We start from the raw sequence: 18631 nt of genomic DNA, 5'->3' as shown, positions 1-18631 counted from the left end.
CTTTGCTTCGAATGACCGTTACTGTCATATCCCTGAATACTGACCACGCCTCCTGGGACATCATGCATAAGAATGGTAAAACGAAACGACCCCAAAACTTTACAGGCCAACGTCCATAACCTAACTGCAGAATTCCTGAGAGTATATTATAAGTGAGAATATAGTAAGTTTCCTTGAAAGGGAAATCAGCACTGATTAGGAAACATCATTCTCAGTTTGCTCTATTATCACAAGATTTTATGCGAGCCGTGTCTGAAGGGCAACAGGAAAATTTCATATTCCTAGATTTCCAGAAAGAGTTTGACACAACACAGACCATTAAAGATCCGAGCATATGGAATACATACCCTAAGATTTTTTCAGTAATAAACGCAATATGTTGTAAATGATGACTAACTGACAACCTCAGCTGCTGATAGGTGTTGTTGTTATACCTCGATGTGGACAGCTGAAAATGTGTGCCCCGACCGGGACTCGAACCCGGGATCTCCTGCTTACATGGCAGACGCTCTATCCATCTGAGCCACCGAGGACACTGATGAATAGCGCGACTGCAGGGACTTATCCCTTGCACGCTTCCCGTGAGACTCACATTCCCAACTGTCCACAATTCTACATATGTATTGTGCCTTATAGACATTTGCCCACCCACTCATTACTCGCGCACGCGCTGGCGATTCCCGTAAGAGTTAGGGCAACCTGTGCGCATTCGCACAGACAAAGGTCAATGGCTGGGTAGCCTTTAACTATATATACAAAGACAGTAACTTGTTCTCGAAAGAACAGTTATTGTTGTTGACCGTGCAGCTTTTCCCTGAAATAAATGATGACTAACTGACAACCTCAGGTTGTCAGTTAGTCATCATTTATTTCAGGGAAAAGCTGCACGGTCATCAACAATAACTGTTCTTTCGAGAACAAGTTACTGTCTTTGTATATGCAATATGTTGTGTTGGGTGGAGAGTTTTCATCAGAGACACGGGTGTCGTAGAGAACGGCCAGGAAAGTGTGACAGGTCCGCTCTTGTCCTCTATATACAGAAACCACCTAACAGATGGGGTGAGCAGCGATCTGCGGCCGTTTCGCTGATAACACTGTAGTGTACGGTAAAGTGTCGGCGTCGTGGGACTGTAGAACGATACAGGATGACTTGGAAAGCACTTCACTGATGGTTACTATGGTATCACGTATCGATATCACCCCCGCTGCGTCGTTATGTTGGTAACGGCGTTGCAAGTTTCTGTCTGACGCCGGGAGCGGTCGCGGGGGATCTGGTGGACCGAATGGCGAGGGCCCGCTAAGCCACATCTCCAGCAGCTAAGTACTTCAAGCACCCTCTGCCGCCGCAGAATAGAACGGGCAGCGAAAGCCTCTCAGCTCACTTACGCTTGGAGCCACTACTCTACAACACCTTCGTTCCTATTTCTTTCCTTGTGACATCGGTAATTTGACTCTTTCTTGTTGCATTATTTGTAAGGAGTCTTCGTACGTTTATAGAAATACAAGTTAAGTAAATCTTCTGTTAGCTGTGTTACTTGTTCTTTTATAATTTCTTCGGTAGTCCAGCTGTCCTACGACGACAGTTGCCGCACAACTCTGTAGCTCACAACTCCTTGCTGTTGTGTATGAAGTCACACACAACAGTTACAACGTGTGCTTATACAGTGTCTGTATCTTCACATTTCCATGTTCTTCAGATACACATGCATGCATGTGTATATGAAGGAACTGACAGTGTTCTGACGATTACAGCAGTGGTAAATATTATGAAATTGATTCGCAGTTTGCATTCCGGACTGATGTCAGCGGTTTGTGATAGATGAAAATTTGTGCCGAACAGAGACTCGAACTCAGATATCCCACCGATCGCGAGCAGTTGCCTTAATTTGTCCGAGCACGCCTCCAGGACCTATCTTAAACTCCACATGTCACGAAGCCCACAACTCTGACGCTCGCACATTTCATGATTCTCTCATAGGGGTAGAGAAATATTATATCGTCATATTACCCCGTTGGGGCACAGATAAATCATTGGCTGATAAAATGTCTGTGTTTATATAGTGTCTGTGTCCTCACTTTGCAATGTACTCCACACAGGCATGCGTATCTCAAAGAACACACACTGTTCTCATTATCACACCCGTGGTAAATAGTACGGTACTAAAATATATCCGTGTCTCAATCGGCTAAGAAGACTCCATGTATCAAGCACGTTTGTAGTGTGGAAAACTATCTACATTGTATCTGTTAACTATTTCACGAAGATTTAAGGGGCTAAGTTTTCTGTTGCAGTATTCCGTCATCTAAACTTAGCCAAAGGCGACACGTAAGTGCTCCTGACTGTATTTGTCTTTCATAGTTGTTTCTTCGTACAGAAATCCTATTGATTACTCCCTGTATTTACGTAGTGAGATAGCTATTAGCACTAGCTGTGAAAAGACATATGTAAAAACGTATGTTCCGGTAGTCGAAAGATGTATGGTTTCTGTCTTGAAAGTATTGAAAGAAAACAACATCAAAAACGTAAGCGACGACTTGTGGCAGTAATACCATTATCCAAATTTGTATTCTTCAATCGAAGTCCATAATGAATAAAAATAATCTCATCTTCTTTGTTTTGGAGTTGTGGCAGAAATTTGTATCGTGTTTTCGGCAGAATCTAATACAGAATGGGAGTTTGCTTATTGAGAGCTTTAGATAATATGGTTAACTACAGTAGTGAATTCCTGATATAAAATGGTTATGGTGCTGGTGTTGTGAGGTGTCAGTTGAGCTGTTTAGCACACATTTAGCATGCTGTAAGTCCGATCCCTGTGACCTATAGGGAAGGGAAGGTCCCCATAAGATAATGGAAATTTAATAATGTCACGCAATGGATAATGTCTTATGGAACAAAAATTAATCGGGTTGGCGCAATTAAACACGAAAATATGGGCGCCACACCTCATAAGGATAATTTAATGAAGGAGTTCATCTAACTACAAGAGGAAACCAGCTGTCACTATAAAAATATAGTTTATCACACAAATGATTTAACCACAGAATCAATCATATGATCAGTTAACAAGGGAATACATTTTTGTAATAATGATAATTATGAACTATAGCCGTGGCACAGGGATGGGGGTGGGGTTGCCGGGGGGAGGGGGGGGGGGATGGAAACATGAAAACGTAACTTGAAATTATATCGCACATAACATATGACCAATGACTGCGAAAATGATGGTTAGTGACATAGAAAATACCCCAGAAGAGCAAGTACGAATACCAAGGGATACGCCGAAGTGCGTGATGTTAGCAAGTAGCTTGCTGCGGGCGTTAGAACAGCACGATTAAACCCTGACGTAAATCAACTAGCCTTTCAGCCCCTCGACTTTGTGACTGCAGTGGTGGCTCATGGTTACCACTATTAAACAGTGTGAGTCTGGAAGACGGCGGCATGGCTGGAAATTCTGAGTCCGTCTCGACCTCCGTTCTCTGCTCTAAGTCGGAGATATCTCTCTCGGCAGCTCCCTGTAACGACTCATCGATCTCCCTCAAGCAAGTGCTTGCTTTGGTCTCCCTGCAGCAAGTGGCTCTGAGCACTGTGGGACTTAACATCTGAGGTCATCAGTCGCCTACAACTTACAACTACTTAAACCTAACTAACCTAACATCCATGCTCGAGGCAGGATTCGAACCTGCAGCAAGTGTTTATTCACCTTACTCTCCGTAACTTAGCTGATTCTATCAGCATAGGAATCTCACTGGCCAATTACAGCAGACCTTGTGAGTTCCGACCAATGATGATTTCATTACCAGATTTAACAAAGCACTACTCACACATTTTGTCATGGTTTACCAATAATGGTGAGGCACAGGAAGGAAGCCAGAAAATCTCTCCCACTGCATGAGAGTTTTCCAACTCTGGCCAACCAAAAGGCTTGCACATCGACATGTATGGGAAAATGCGCCTTCCACCAGTATAATTATTGCGAGGCACCCACAGTTCCTGTTACTCAGATTCAAAAGAGCATTTCATCATGGGGTGATGATAGAGTACAGCCGACCCCACTGTCTACTCTTACGATTGTTTTACCTGGGTTTCACACCTTTATCTCTCCAAGGAGGATTCTTTATGGCATCTCACACAATGCAGTTTTTATGGCACGTGAGCTCTCCTCCTATACGTTCGCTGTGAAGAGACGGGACACAGTAACATTCCTGTCCTATACCTTCTTGGGAGCTGTTTTCAGCACCGAAAAAGTTTTTGACACCCTGGTCCGTCTAAATTGACTTCTATGTTGTGAGACAGCTAAAAGAAGCAACCAATGCTGCAGAAAATAACAAGTCCTCGTCAGTGTAATAAGTAGCAATGAGAATAAGAAATAATTAGCTGTGCAATCATAGGCAGTAATGAATATTGTTTGCAAGTCTCACGTAACATTAAAGAATCGACTATATTCACTATTGGAATGTGCATATTACATTATGAAATAGGTTGCGTGACATTTTGGACATAAACTGCTACGTAACAGTGGTGATGACCTCTAGAATATAGTATCACACAGTAAACAAGAAGAGAATCTAGATTATTTGCAAAATCCACAGTTTTCAGAATGAGATTTTCATTCTGCAGCGGAGTGTGCGCTGATATGAAACTTCCTGCTGTGTCTCCGCAGTATCCTTTCTTTCAGGATGTCACTGGATGGGGCTATGGAGGGGCACGTGTTCAGTGCACCACTCTCCTGGTCGTTGCCAGGTTTCGTGAAGCCGTAAATATAATGGCCTACTATATCAATGCCTTGGAATGTTTTTTAATTGTGGACACGTTATTTTAGGTGACGAGAGCTATCTCAGTAGTCTCATCTCACGAAATTATACATTTATCGTATGGAAATCTACTGAAACTGGCGAATTAACGGTCTGCCAGTAGCAAATATGGGTGTAGAATAAAGTATTGAAAACTAGTAAATTGTGCAAGTACTATAGCCTGAACTAGAAATCTTCGATCATTGACACAGAGTATATGGTTACATTTTACGTTAAGATGACCAGAAATTCGGAACTTTTTTCCAAAACATCATTTGTTGCTCTGAACGTTCACAAAACGCTCTGTATGAAGCTATAAGTGACTCACCTGATAGATGTTCTGACAGGGGGCAGCCGTCGAAGGCGCTTCTGTTACCCCTGTAAACAAGAATACGGGTTAAATACTTATAAGAGAGAATAGCGAGGTATTTCAGCATTAAGTACAATACAAGGCACTTGCACAAATTAATATATAAACATTTTATTCAAATTTTCATTGAGCAGAACGTACTTTACAGTGCAATTATGAGTCCACCAAAATGCCCTAGGTGAAGTTTGTTAAGGAAACAGTAAATACTGAGAGGAAAAAAAAAAACCACCATTATTTTCCTCAAGTACTTATAATTTGAGAAAGGAGGGAAGGTAATATCTATATGTGTCATACAATAGCTCAGTTGTGCACACGAAAGTAACATTATCGAATACTCTTCTCTGACTACTGTGAACTAGAAACAGGTGGGGGAATAAGGTTACATCCACGTAATTTTCTCACGATGTAAGTAAGTGGCAAGAGTGACGACCGACTAGCAGGCAGTGCACTATCACGTAGTGTTTGCACTCTCAATCATCTTCTAAAAGCAGGTTTTGGGAATCATCGCGGCCCATTCTTTTAAATATCTGTAGCAAGTATCAAAATTCGTAGGCTTCTAAATAACAGATTCCGTGACAGTTGGCTAGGCAGAGGCAGACCTATTCCTTGGCTCCACGCCCTCTTGTCCTAAACTCACTAGACTTTTATTTGTGGGGACATCTGAAAGCTCTTGTGTACAGAACCCCGATTCAACATGTACATACTCTTCGTGCTCGTACTATGGTAGGCTATGAAATAATACGTAATTCTCCAGGAATACATCAGCGCCCTAGGGATTCATTGTGATGGCCAGTTGATGCTCGTATCCTTGTTAACGGAAGGTATTCTAAACATTTAATTTAGGAAAGTGCTTGATACTGTGCTGACGCGTTCTTTTTGTGTGTGTTTTTTACGAATAGTGTGTTTAAGAGTTGTAGAAACAGCTCTAACATGGAAATACAGCATTTCCCGACCAATGCCAGCATAACATATTTTCTTCCTCTACGTACGAGGAATGTTTCCCGAAAGTTTGGCCACATATTTTTGTTACACCGTTAGAGTTCAACACGTCGTTCTTAATTGAACATAATCAAAAGATGGAAAGGTAACTTCAAGAGGATCCCAACGTAGTGTAGTGTAGGGCTATTACCATTTACAGTGTATATTAATCATGTAGTGGATAACGTGGGGAACTTCTTGAGGATATTTGCGGACGATTCCATTGTCTACAAAAAGGTTGCAAATGTGGCTGATCGTAGTGGCGCGCAGGAAGATGTACAGAAGTTACATAAATGTAACGAACTGCACATAAATAGGCAGAGAGATACATTATTGTTCGTTTACGATATTGACAATAAATCACTGGGAATAGTAACAACAGTAAAATACATAAGAGTAGCCATCTGCAGTGAACTGAAATAGAATGACCACTTAAAATTAGCTGTAGGAAAAGCAGATGGCAGGCTGAGGTTCACTGGAAGAAGCTTATGGAATTATAACTCATCCATGAAAGACGTTTCCAACAAAACACTCGTTCGACCGATTCTTGAGTCTCTCTCTCTCATCAGTCTGACATCCTTGCCAAGTTGGATTAATGGAAAAAGAGAGATAAGATCAATCGAAAACCGATGTGCTTAATAACGAGATCGTTTAGTTGGTTGGAGAACATTACGGAGATGCTCAACTAACTCCAGTGGCTCAAATCATAGAAATTTGAGCTCGTGCGGAGACATACCGACGATCAGTCATGTCTCGCAGCATTCGCGAGTGGAATATGGAAAAGGGCAAGGAGGTAAAGTGGTACCAGATGTACCCTTCAACACACACCGTTAGCTTACCTGCGGAATATATTGTAGATGCAAAATCTGTAAACTCTGGGGCAGTGTACGAGGGTCTACTTCAGACTCGTTCCTCCAGAAAATAAAGAGTATCGACACTAAAGAATCGAGACTTACGCTGTTAAGCTCTATACTTAACAAATACACGAAGGTGACAAAAGTCATGGGATAGCGATATGTCCATAATAGATGGCGGTAGTATCACGTGAACGAGCTATAAAAGGGCAGTGCATTGGCAGAGCTATTTGTACTAAGGTGATTCATGTGAAAAGGTTTCCGAAGTTATTGTGGTTGCACGACTGAAATTAACAGACTTTGAATGCGGGCTAGACGCATGGGATATTCTATTTCGGAAAGAGTTAGGAAATTCAATATTCCGAGATTCACAGCGTCCAAAGTGTGCCGAGAATACCAAATTTGAGGCATTACCTCTCACCACGGCAACACAGTGGCCGGCGGTCTTCACTTAACAACCGAGAGCAGCAGCGTTTGCGAAGAGTTGTCAGTGCTAACGGACAAGCGACATTGCGTGAAGTAGCCACAGAAATAAATGTGGAACGTACGACGAACGTATCCATTAGGACAGTGCGGCGCAATTTGGAGTTAATGGACTACGGTAGCAGACGACCGACGCGAGTGCCTTTGCTAACAGCACGTCATCGCCTGCAGGGCCTCTCCTGGGCACGTGACCATATCGGTTGGACCCTAGACGACTGAAAAACCGTGGCCTAGTAAGATGAGTCCCGATTTCAGTTGGTAGGAGCTGATGGTAGGTTCCGAGTGTAACGCAGACCTCACGCAGCCATGGACCCAGGTTGTTGAACAAGGCACTGCGCAAGCTGGTGGTGGCTCCATATTGGTATGGGCTTTGTTCACATGGGATGGACTGGGTCATCCGGTCCAACTGAAAGGATCATCGACTGGAAATGGTTATTTTCGGCTACTTGGAGACGATTTTCGGGCATTCACGGAATTTATGGTCCGTAACAGTGATGAAATTTATATGGATGACAATGTGTCATATCACCGGGCCACAACTGATCATGACTTGTTTGCAGAACATTCTGGACAGCTCAAGCGAATGATTTGGCCCCACAGATCGTCCGACATGAATCCCATCGAACATTTATGGGACATAATCGAGAGGTCAGTTCGTCCATAAATCCTGCACCGGCAACACTTTTGCCATTATGGAGGGCTATAGAGGAGGTATGGCTCAATATTTCTGCAGGGGACTCCCAACGACTTGTTGAGTCAATGCCACGTCGAGTTGCTGCACTACGCCGGGCAAAGGGAGGTCTGACACGATATTTAGGAGGTATCCCACGACTTTTGTCACCTCAGTGTGTATTCAGTCAGTGATGATCGCCTTCGGATTTGCTCCTTTTAAGTTCACACACTATTGTCATTGCTCAGAACATTTCTGCATGTCATTGCACAGGAGCTCCTGTGTTGCCTCTTGTTGATGAACCACAAAAATGCTGCCACAGTGTAGTATCTTCTACTTTCCCCGAGATGATCGAGTTTGGTGAAGTTTACCATTCTGCAAGATGAAAATTCTATATTGAAAAACGATGGAAAACTAATATGACTTCTTAATAATACAAGCAGTGTCCTTCTTCTTTGCCGTGTATGTTTAAATTATTTCGTCATATATGCACATGTATGTTACCGTCATAAAATGTTATCTTTATCCACTACGTTACAATGAGATGATGCATCATCATCATCATCATCATCATCATCATGTGGTACTGGCTTCATGTTTTCAAAAGCTTTACATAATGTGTGTGTCATTCATAAAAAGTTATTTCTTGGCAAAATGTCAGCTCAGGAAGGAGCAGAAACAGGACATCCAGGAAGGGCCCTATTTAGCTTTGGAAAGTGTAAGGAAGGAAGGAAGGAAGGAAAGAAGGGTGGAAGAAAGGAAGGGTGACTGAATTTTAAAGACCCGCCGATAGGGCTGTCATTAGAGACGAAGCACAATCTCTGAATACCTAACGATGAGGAAGAAATTGACCGTTGCCATTTTTAAAGGAACCATCCCGACATTAGCCTGGAGCGAATTAGGGAAACCACGGGAAACATGAATCTGGAGGGCCGGGCAGAATTTGAACCGTCGTCCTTCCGAATGCGAGGTCAGTGCACTAATCACTGCACCATCTCGTATGGTAGCTTCGGACGACTACTACTACTACTACTACTAATAATAATAATAATAATAATAATAATACATGAGATTACATCAATTTTTTCATGTCTAAATCTAACAATAAAGAAATTCAGGTGAATTTCGAATTCCTTGAGCATGTTTGTAATTCATTTCACAGTGATTCCTTAACCTAGATCCTGGAAGGTTATAGTTTGGGGAATAAAAGAAGGGTAATGAATGAATGATTCAACACACCCCGTATAACGAAATCTCCAAATAGAAATGTAAGGGAGAAATTTCGGACACTTACGAAATCAGGAAAAGGTTGAAACAAGGAGAAAGACTCACCTGTGGTCCGCTACTGTGACAGAGAGAAAGTTATTCATGCGTGGACAATGTCTTCAGAACGGAGTCGCATTACGCTGTAATAGCAAGAACCTGTGGATTAAATCTTTACATTTCGGAGATACCTTGCAGGTCTTTTGGTATTCTTTTATACGGCTGCTAAACAGATAAATCAACTTCAGATGGGAGCAGCGAAGGCGAGCCTTAAATCTCGTTCCACAAAACATAATTCAAAACAATCATTAAGTCAATGCTCAAAAAATTACTGACTAATTGGGGGAAAATAAGGCAAACATTTAAAAAATTGAATATTTGTGGGAGTGGATAAAGCACAACATATCTGAGAAAGGAACCTTCAAGGTAAATAACAAGAAGATGGAAATGGCATACTACTTGACCAAAGATGTTATAACAAGCGATCAGTATCCACCAGAGCCAAGCTCCACCACTTGACCAGAAGTTCTATATTCAGCAGAATCTCTTACATTGTGTAGCAAAGATCTGTTTGAACAACTAGAATGTAAAGAAAGTAAGAATCTGGAAAAGATCTTGAACTCAAAGAAATTGGTGAGTAAATAAGAGGATACAACCATAAAATACACTCGCATGTGATGAAAATTACAGACGACATTCGAGAAAAGAAGATTTCTTTCTACGAGGTGCATTCAAGTTCTAAAGCCTCCGATTTTTTTTCTCCGGACTGGAAAGAGATAGAAACATGCGCATTGTTTTAAAATGAGGCCGCGTTTATTGACAATACGTCCCAGAGATGGCAGCACCGTACGGCAGATGGAATTTTACCGCCAGCGGCGAGAATGAGAACTGTTTTAAATACTTAAAATGGTGACGTTTTCCTTACTTGAACAGCGTGCAATCATTCGTTTTCTGAATTTGCGTGGTGTGAAACCAATTGAAATTCATCGAGAGTTGAAGGAGACATGTGGTGATGGAGTTATGGATGTGTCGAAAGTGCGTTCGTGGGTGCGACAGTTTAATGAAGGCAGAACATCGTGTGACAACAAACCGAAACAACCTCGGGCTCGCACAAGTCGGTCTGATGACATGATCGAGAAAGTGGAGAGAATTGTTTTGGGGGATCGCCAAATGACTGTTGAACAGATCGCCTCCAGAGTTGGCATTTCTGTGGGTTCTGTGCACACAATCCTGCATGACGACCTGAAAATGCGAAAAGTGTCATCCAGGTGGGTGCCACGAATGCTGATGGACGACCACATGGCTACCTGTGTGGCATGTTGCCAAGCAATGTTGACGCGCAACGATAGCATGAATGGGACTTTCTTTTCGTCAGTTGTGACAATGGATGAGACGTGGATGCCATTTAAAATCCAGAAACAAAGCGCCAGTCAGCTCAATGGAAGCACACAGATTCACCGCCACCAAAGAAATTTCGGGTAACCGCCAGTGCTGAAAAAATGATGGTGTCCATGTTCTGGGACAGCGAGGGCGTTGTCCTTACCCATTGCGTTCCAAAGGGCACTACGGTAACAGGTGCATCCTACGAAAATGTTTTGAAGAACAAATTCCTTCCTGCACTGCAACAAAAACGTCTGGGAAAGGCTGCGCGTGTGCTGTTTCACCAAGACAACGCATCCGCACATCGAGCTAATGTTACGCAACAGTTTCTTCGTGATAACAACTTTGAAGTGATTCCTCATGCTCCCTACTCACCTGACCTGGCTCCTAGTGACTTTTGGCTTTTTCCAACAATGAAAGACACTCTCCGTGGCCGCACATTCACCAGCCGTGCTGCTATTGCCTCAGCGATTTTCCAGTGGTCAAAACAGACTCCTAAAGAAGCCTTCGCCACTGCCATGGAATCATGGCTTCAGCGTTGTGAAAAATGTGTACGTCTGCAGGGCGATTACGTCGAGAAGTAACGCCAGTTTCATCGATTTCGGGTGAGTAGTTAATTAGAAAAAAAATCGGAGGCCTTAGAACTTGAATGCACCTCGTATGGTCACCTGAAAAGATCGTGATCGCAAAGGGCAATGAGACCGAAAACACACGTGGAAAGCGCTAGAATAACACGAAAATTTGCATGCAGACATTTCCAGAAGCAAGCAGAAATTACACGGAAATGCAGTAAGTGGAAATCACGCATCAGTTGCTTATCAAACCAACTGTTTTTGGATTCAGGACCAAATCCAAAACTGTAAATACTTTTGATTCCAGATCAGTCTTCTGAATGAATAACACGAAACGTCTCCAGTGGAATAAATACATATTTCTAGTATTTGCAAAAACAAATTTAATGTACTTTAAGTACCAACAACTGCGCACGCCATGGCCAAACTAAGATATCGAAAAGGCTGTTCAGTCTTTGTCTACTTCTTTGAATAAAAGAACCAAAGGAGATTGGTTCGCAAAGATGGAAAAATCTTGCAAGAGCTAAGGGCTGGGTAGTGTTTGCCACCATTATTATTGCCATCCATGAATTCGGCCTGCATCTCTCTTAAGCGTAGTAAAGCATCTTATTTTTTATTTATCGTATGTCTTTTTGACACAGTACAAAATAAATAGAGTGAAGAGTATAATATTTACAATATTAAATATTATGTAAAACATCTAGAGCGTTTATGTAAGTTAGCGACTTTGGAGTCGCCAGCAGGAAGTATCATATGATCCGGTGGGGCATTCTTCTGTGATGTGTCTGATGATCTTTGGTTCTCCGCAATCAGAAAGTTGGGATGGTTGCTTACCCTATTTGTGTAAAAACTTTGCACATCTGTCGTGTTAGTTTCTAATTCTGTTAAGCATTGACCATGTGTTATGTGGCAAGTCAAATCCCAATGGTTTTTGGGTGATACACGGAATAATGTTTTTTTGGTCAGACCATTCTTGAGTCCATTTATTAGTAATGTTGAAGTCATTTTTCACAGTGACCCTGCTGTTATTGTGTTGTTAATTCTCTAGAGCGGAGTAGGTTATGGTTTGCAAAAAAAATGGTACAAATGGTTCTGAGCACTATGGGACTTAACATCTGTGGTCATCAGTCCCATAGAACTTCGAACTACTTAAACCTAACTAACCTAAGGACATCACACACATCCATGCCCGAGGCAGGATTCGAACCTGCGACCGTAGCAGTCGCGCGGTTCCGGACAGCGCGCCTAGAACCGCTAGACCACCGCGGCCGGCTATGGTTTGTATATCGACGTCTTGATGGATTAGTAGATTTTTATTGTCCATGACCTCTTTGCAGTCATTCGTGAGAACATTTATGCGACGTAGTTGCAGCGACGTATGTGGCTTAGTACTGACAGCCATTCTGTAGGTGTTGGTTTCATAACCCCAGTAATCTTTCTCGTGGCGTCATTTAGTTGGACGCTAACGTGGAGCTGGACGAGTTCTGTGGCGTCACAACGTGGAATTTTACTTTACGGAGCACCCCATGCGTGATAGACAGACTCATATACGACATATTTTTTCTTCGTGGAGATGAACGTGGCCACTGCGTTGCAAGTTCTCTTTGTAAATCAGAAGCAGAACTTAGGAGACACCATATTGGATTACGTTCTTTGCATTTGGAGCACGTATTTGATGGCTTTTACATTACAAATTACGTGTTGTGAACATATGCTGTTTCAGAGCACTGGCTCATTGAGGATTTCTCTAAATCACGTCGTTTCTGTTACGATTTGATATTCTGAAATGGAGAGAAACGACATGTGCGTTGTACTTATTGTAGGTGTCCAGGCAGATAAAATACTCTCATTCTACGAGAGTGCATCCGGGATAGTATTATGCCTTCTTCCGATATTTCGGTGTGTAGGTACCTATAAGGTTTAACTGCGTAGACAAACGAGATGTATTAATTCATACAGGAGTCAGTTGAATGCGCCAAAATATATTAATTCGTATTACGCCGGATTAGTGTAATCGGAGTGGTTGGCGGAAAAATTAAAAACGATCTTCCTTCAAACTTCCTGGCAGATTAAAACTGTGTGCCCGACCGAGACTCGAACTCGGGACCTTTGCCTTTCGCGGGCAAGTGCTCTACCATCTGAGCTACCGAAGCACGACTCACGCCCGGTACTCACAGCTTCACTTCTGCCAGTATCTCGTCTCCTACCTTCCAAACTTTACAGAAGCTCTCCTGCGAACCTTGCAGAACTAGCACTCCTGAAAGAAAGGATATAGCGGAGACATGGCTTAGCCACAGCCTGGGGGATGTTTCCAGAATGAGATATTCACTCTGCAGCGGAGTGTGCGCTGATATGAAACTTCCTGGCAGATTAAAACTGTGTGCCCGACCGAGACTCGAACTCGGGACCTTTGCCTTTCGCGGGCAAGTGCTCTACCATCTGAGCTACCGAAGCACGACTCACGCCCGGTACTCACAGCATCACTTCTGCCAGTAGCCAGGAAGTTTCATATCAGCGCACACTCCGCTGCAGAGTGAATATCTCATTCTGATCTTCCTTCAGATTTTTTACAACATCTCTCTTGTTTTAATGCTTTTATCATAGCTTTCTGTGCTCGTCCGCCGTGATGTACGGCATATGTTTGTTCTCTGTGTGTCTAACGACAAAAAAGTGGATTCGCTAAGGAAAAGTATTTTATTTCTACGAGCTTCAAGTACATCTGTTCCTCTCTGTTCGCGTCATGAACCATTTTAGTAAATCTTCAAATGTACGGAAATAATCCTCAAGAAGACGACCGCCGCATCGTCATCGGCACTGATTTACTACGATAGACAAGGGGTGACTATCATTAATAGGAAGAGAATTTTCAAGATTAATCATCTAGAGTTCATGTTACAGAAGACTGAAAGCAGCACCTATCGTCACGTCGTGATGTGTGTGTAAAGAAAACTTCACGAATGGAAAGGAGCTGCTGAGTACGATACTATACTCATACCTTTCTCTCTCGCCAAATTAACTGTATTTTTATACATCGGCTGATAACCTTACAGCCATCTGCGAGTTGAGTCACGGCGGAATTTAAACCACTTAACACAACACTGTGGAATAAACGCGCGTGCGTCGGAGATAACGCGCGCCTGTTCCACAGCCAGCGACTCACCTTGATGATGGGTGGAAGGTTATCAGCTGATATATTGGAAGAAGAAATAATACTGTCCCACATGCATGCCCCAAAGAAGTTGAAATATGAATGCACACGAGTTGTTAAAGGCTTTTCGTATTTGGTGCTCTTCTTATTATAACGTGCCTGTGATGAAGATAAGCAATTTCAAGACGCCAAGCAGTCGAGGATTATCAAAAACGCGTTGTTTTTTGTACGATTTGTTTTAATTAAATGTCATTTGATGACATATCTGTGGTTATAGCCTTTGTGGTATAGTAAGATATGGATTTAACAACCTGTGGAGACAATAATGCGTTGGATACAGACGTGAACTGTGACATGAAAGATTGCAGGTTGATGTGCTAATTTCTTCAGATATTTCTTTTATTCTTCATGATTTCTAAAATATTCTAAAAATTTTCAACAGAAACATGTTTTGGAGTATTCGATGTTATATTCAAGCACTGGGTCTCTCTCAGAAGAGTCGTCATGCGCATTTTCTCTTGGACGATATTTGCAAATGCGGTTTTGTATTGTGTAGCTGGAATCAGCCCAGACGACTACTGCTCGCCACGTCTTTCTTGCGACGACCAGTATCGAAGAAGAGCGTCGGTTTGTTTCCAATTACAAACAAAATGATTTTTCTGTCGCAATCTTACGTACCCATTCGATAGAGCGCTCCCAGATTAGTCTATTCCAATATTCGTTATATCGATATGTATTAACAGGGACGTAAAACACGAAGAATAAACAACAATCCAGTAGCGACTGAGTAGCGCTGCACGCTCGGCGGTAGCAGTTAGCGCGGTCGAGGGCAGTGCTATCGCTGCTGGAGTACTGGTTATGCTCCGAGCTTTACTGTCCTTGTTAATACATACAGATAAAACAAGTATCGCACTAGACTAATCTGGGATCGATAGATCGAATGGAGCTCGTAAAATTCCGTTCAAAAAAAAAAAAAAAACATTTTGTTTGAAACGGAAAACCAACTGAAGCTTTCCTTCGATATTGGGCGTCGCATGAAAAACATGACGAGCAATATTTGTTTGGGCTTACTCCAGCTACACAACGCAAAAGCAAAGTTGTAAATAAAGAAACACCAAAGAAAATGAGCCTGATGACTCTTTGGAGACACACAGGCTCTCCGTTCACCACTGAGTTTCTTCGATTTTGTGAATGTGCAAGGGAACTTGTAGTGGACTACCGATTGCAAGACTTTTGTATACGTCATATGCTGATTCCCTCACAGTTCGCCGGCCGCTGGTGGCCGAGCGGTTCTGGCGCTACAGTCTGGAACCGCGCGACCGCTACGGTCGCAGGTTCGAAACCTGCCTCGGGCATGGATGTGTGTGTTGTCCTTAGGTTAGTTAGGTCTAAGTAGTTCTAAGTTCTAGGGGACTTATGACCTCAGCAGTTGAGTCCCATAGTGCTCAGAGCCATTTGAACCCTCACAGTTCAGTACAGAGGAAAAACAGCAGAGTTAGCATATGCAAGAGGGAGCAAACGTAGATATTTTACGGGTAATTATTTTCGTAAACAGATAGTGTGATTTGTGTGTCAAATGTAGTCGACAACGGTCACTGGAGAGCTCTGCAATCGCAAATAACACCTTGGAGCACGTTCCGTGAGATGCAGCAACTCGTTTCAGTTTACACCAACCACGCCGGAAACCATGTTTGGCATGTTTCACATTCAATACACGAACCGTGTGGGAACGGCAATAGTGATTAGTGATGCCCACTCGCAAGAGCGACAGACCTGTTCCGACTGGAGAAAGCCTGGCAGTATTTTAATCTCGTCACATGTAATTATTTCAGGCTGCTTTATCGTAAAGCAACTGCCTCTTTCCTAATTATGAGCTACAAATGTGTTCTCTCTCTTGACTGGTTGATTTGTTACTTTAACCCTCTATTGCCCAAATTATTATTTCCTGTAGAAAAAAATATTTATATGCACAGAATGTTAGAGAATAATGTATTTAACACATATCAGGTGAATTTTTGTTTTTGAAAAAAATTATTTTTTAAAAATAGTTCTGTGACTCTGAGGTCACAGTGGGCAGTTACATTGTTTGTGTATAAAGCAGCCATATTGTAACACTCAAGTCACACTGGTCAAGAAAGAAATAACGATCCTAATGCGAAATATAACGATAAAATTTGACGTGACTTCAGAGTCACGGTGGGCAGTAGAGGGTTAAGGTGCTCAAAAGCTTGATTATTAGCACACTAGCAAGGAATTCTGCGGATGACTATAGTTAAAATAATGTATGTTTTATGGAAAAATAGTTTAAGACATACCTACTCTCGAACAAGCACTCAAAATTTAAAAGTAGCAATATCGAAAAATAATACTGAAACAGCAAATTAGAGAAGAGTAGCCGGCTGATCTCTTCCGCAATAAGCAGCTCAGAAAGACACTCTGAAAACATTAATATCTTCTAAGTAATACTGGCCGGCCGAAGTGGCCGTGCGGTTAAAGGCGCTGCAGTCTGGAACCGTGAGACCGCTACGGTCGCAGGTTCGAATCCTGCCTCGGGCATGGATGTTTGTGATGTCCTTAGGTTAGTTAGGTTTAACTAGTTCTAAGTTCTAGGGGACTAATGACCTCAGCAGTTGAGTCCCATAGTGCTCAGAGCCATTTGAAGTAATACTGTAAGCACTTTTAATCAGACGGAACACGGAATTTTAAGACCTCCACCACATTCATCTCACCGTAATTTAAAATGGAGCGATACTATTTCGCTCACCTAGTCGTCAGCACAGCGAAGTGTTAGATGACACTGTAAGACAAAATTGAGCCTCATCCATGCAGATATTAATACCACTGTACTCTTCTCAAACCCACCGACGAGCAATACACATTTTCTTAAAAGCCTTCTTAGCAAAATATTTCTTCATTGAGAGAGCCATTAACTTCCAGCTCATGCATTATGCAACCCACGACAACAACAGAAATAGCAATTTAAAATACGTATATAACTACTCTGTAATACGTCGTAATCTGTTTTCAGATCGATGTAGTTATGTCATAGAAGTTGTACCATGGAGAATGACACTTTTCGCTCGCTGTTTGCGACTTCATTTTCAGCGAATAGCATAGATCGTGAAATTAATGTCGCTGGAATATACCCGTATTTTGTGCACGCTACTAGAGGGAGACTATTGAACATGAATTTTGAAAACTTACCTATTGCTGATTTTTCTAAGGATCGGATGAAATATGTTTGCTTTTCCAGATAAGTGCTGTTGGTGTAGGTATTATTTCCTATCATAATTTTCCTTAAAACTTGATTATACATGAGTTCCATCTCCCCCATCACAAAAGAAATTTAGCACAACATTTTAATTAATTCAAAATGTGTGTGTTTATAGCAGCTGATATTTAACGCTCCATAACTAAACCCTCGTAAAATTTACGATTGGGGTAGGGTACAGAACAGGAAATTTTGCACTTAATTTGGTATGCAACATACCATTGGTAATTAACTAATGCATAACCTATAAATTAAGACTGACTTTTGAATAAAAGGTGGAGTAGTTAACTTTTTGATGGTTTAGTAGCAATGTAACTGTTTCCCCCTATAGTGTTCTAGGGTTAAAATACTAAAATTCAATGGCAGTTTTTTAGTATCTGCTATAGACTTATTTTTCGTATACCATCTGAAACCACTAAAATCTGAATTTTTATATAGCTCTCAAAGTAAAATATGGTATTAATAATTATTGGACCTATGCTGGTGCGACACCAATGGCGGGCCGTGTTCTCTTAGGTGAACGAAAAGGCCGGTTGCCATAGCCTAATTTAATGGTCTTTATGTAAACAAACTGTTCACATGTGCCCATGTTTCGTTTATTTAGAACTTAATTAATTGGCAATAACTGTCATTGTAATTGCAAGGAATATTTCTCTTACTTTACTTTAAACAGGTCGCTCTCACACAGCACATGAAGGAAGGGAACGTCCACATTTAACGCAATCAGCTATTTGTCTGCATTTATTTCAGGAAGCGTATTTTACACAGGCGAGTATGCTCGGAAGCTCTCAACGTGACAGTGTTCTTATTCTACTTTCAGGAGATTTGGTAAAGGTTTAGTATTTGCTGCA

The 18631-nt window shown here is 41.9% G+C and overlaps 1 protein-coding gene across 1 annotated transcript in view; it reads right to left on the bottom strand.

Annotated features, from left to right (window-relative positions):
* Positions 1–18631, bottom strand: part of LOC126248341 (solute carrier family 41 member 2-like) — a 530019-nt gene that overhangs the window by 254898 nt on the left and 256490 nt on the right. Inside the window, exon 2 of the mRNA XM_049949243.1 lies at positions 5120–5169. The gene's annotated coding sequence lies outside the window, so the exon portion shown is untranslated. The remainder of the gene's footprint in view (positions 1–5119; positions 5170–18631) is intronic.

The sequence above is a fragment of the Schistocerca nitens genome, chromosome 3 (assembly GCF_023898315.1).
Source record: "Schistocerca nitens isolate TAMUIC-IGC-003100 chromosome 3, iqSchNite1.1, whole genome shotgun sequence".
NCBI lineage: Eukaryota > Metazoa > Arthropoda > Insecta > Orthoptera > Acrididae > Schistocerca > Schistocerca nitens.
This window is presented reverse-complemented; position numbering and strand designations above follow the sequence as displayed.